The following is a 2,899-nucleotide window of genomic DNA, read 5'->3' as shown; positions in this document are numbered from 1 at the left end:
CTGTGTCTCATGTACATTTGTATGAATGTGCACTCATATATACACACTTACATAGAAAGATTAAAAAATGAAACTGCTTAAAACGCCACTGTGTATCAACAAAATATTATGGAAAAAAGTAACAGCTGCCTCATCAGGTGCAGAATTAATTTTAATTTTGATTTTTGAAAACAGTTCTAAAAAATGGTGAATTTTGCTACAGAAATAAGACTGATTTAGTAATTTAACTTTTAAATTTTTATAACCCCTCTGTAGTAGTCATCATTTGAAATTTAAGTTAGTAAGTTATTAAAATGCCTGTTGTGAGCCTTACAAGATTAGGATAATCTTATATATTAAGCACCACCAATTTTATAGGCTAGTGCTGCAACATTCAACCCCTGAATAAAGAAAAACATCACATCAATCTACAACCACATTTTATTTAAGAATACAGTACAGGCCAAGGTATACATCACATATATATTAAAATATCACCTTGAATGGTATATTGTTTAAACACATCACTGTAGTAAATAAGACAGAGTCAACAATGGCCAGCAATTAATGACAATACACATTTTCAAAAACCAAATACAGCATCAGTGTAAAATGGAAAATGTTTCACAATACCAGTGTATTTTCTTACTGTCCTTGTTTCCTTTGATAATAGAATCAAGTTGTATCCTTCATTTTCAAAATGTGGAGTTTAAATTCACTATGAATACTAAAACCTTAAGCATTGCAATAGCTCTTGCTGATTTTTTGGAATCAGCGAAGAGATTTTTTTCTCCTGTTAAGACAGATTTGTTCTCTAGTCACTGGTGATACACATAGCAAAAGAGAAATATGGAATTACTTGAAACATACCTAACATAGCTACAACAAACTGAAATATTTGGTTTGAGAGTTTGATGAGCATCTTAAAGGTTTGAGAATGTGTAATGTGTAGAGGTGTTTTTTTTTAAACAAATTTTGACAATAATGGGCATTTTCAAATCAATAGTATTTCTTTATGAATTTTCTCTTCATCATGGAATTTAGAGTCCCTCTAAGTACTGCACATGTATTGGCATTCATTGTTATTACATAGTACTGAAATGTTAGTAATGAACTTTGGGCACTGTTATTGTGCAACTTTAAAATTTTCAACTTTGTGTGTGTTTATTTTTGAATGACTTAGATACACTAATGGAGGAATAAAGAAAAGTAGCTAATATTATTATCTTCAAGATTTTGGGGCTTTGGGGGACAAATCAGTAATATTAACTGTTGAGAGTTCTAACACAGTTTAACATTAACTATAATTTAGAATGTCACTGTGTTTTTAAAGTGAGTTTTATTTTGAAGAAGACCTTTTATTTTATTCTAATATATGTATAAGAATAGAGAATTTGGTTTTAGGTGGACATTAGTTGCATAAAATGATGAAATCTACTATAGATGAATCAGCTTTAAAAATAAACTCTTAAAATATTACTTTTTAATAGCAAAAATATGTTCTAGGTAAATTCACAAAGTGCATATTTTATCTTTTTCATCAACATATTTTACAAATTAGATGAAAAAATTTGTGATATATATATATCTGTTTATTTATTCAGAGAGTTTACAATGAGTATTTCTTTAAGTGAGAAATATTTTATAACTTATGAAAAAAAAAGGAAACATCTGGGTCTTTCAAAATCATTCACAAATTAAAATAAAAAAAAACCTAAAACAGAAAGGGCTTGAAATCTTATACTATATATGTCTTTGAAAAACCAGCATAAAACAGTCTATTTTTCCTATAAAGAATTCCTTTTGGGTATACATGGTATTCAGGTCCCTATATTTTGACAATCATTTTTATTTGGCTGCTTTAATATCATGGATGTTACATTTTAGGACACTTGACATTCTAGAAACTATACAACTTTTGAATTATTACTTTCATAAAACAGTTTAGGTATGAAATAGACATTTTAACTCCATTCACGGTCCTCACCTTAGTCTTTATTCCTTCCCAACCTTTGAAAGTCAAGATGAGAGAGAGATTGATTAGTATTGAAGTGAAGTTAAAAGATCAAAGTTGGGGTGAGACTTGGGAAAGGAGAGGTCAACTGTGGAGCAAGAGTTGGAATGAGCTTTAGGAATAGGTTTAGAGAGAGGATGACAATAGGAAATGTGGTGGGTTTAATAATGGGGATAGAGTTTGAGTGTGGAATTGGATAGGAAGAAAAAGGTGAACAATGAGCTGAGGATAAAGGATAGGAAGAATACGCAGAATGAGATAGGGGTGGGGAAAGGTTTAGGGATAAAGTAAGGATGAGATGTGGGTGGTAGGGAGAAGAGGTGGGGTGGGGTAAAGGATGGAGTGAAGTAAGGTTGGATTGAGGAACTCATACAGGGGGTGAGAATTAGGGTATCAGGGATAGTATAAACTAGGGATATAAATGCTAAAGTTGAATTATTTTAAGGTTTATTTGTTCATATTAATAGATAATAAAATGACAAGTTTCAAAAGAGCAAAAATTAAAAATTGACTTCAAAATAATGGTTTAAGGAAATATAATTTACTTTAAAAGCTAGTTTGTTCTAATTTTTTTTCTTTTTTTCCCCTTTCATATTCCAAAAAATTGTCACTCACATCAGTGAGTTTCTCTGCTCTTGAAATATTTACTGAAAAGGCACATGTGCTTTATTCCCTATGATATATTAAAAGCACTTTGTTGTATTTTAAATTTCTACCTCTAAAATATATTGAAAACATAATTATGAAATGGAAATACTACATGCAATTAATGAAGCTTTCCTGTTATTTAGAGTAAATAATGTACACTGTCTATTTTGTTTCATTTCTTAAACAATGCCATTGTACATTCAGTTACTATTAGATAAATGATTAAAAGAAATTACTTTGCCTCTTTTTTGGATGAAT

The sequence above is a fragment of the Spermophilus citellus genome (assembly GCF_964194105.1).
Source record: "Spermophilus citellus genome assembly, chromosome: X".
Lineage (NCBI taxonomy): Eukaryota > Metazoa > Chordata > Mammalia > Rodentia > Sciuridae > Spermophilus > Spermophilus citellus.
The sequence above is the reverse complement of the archived record's forward strand: the minus strand, read 5'-3'. Positions refer to the sequence as shown.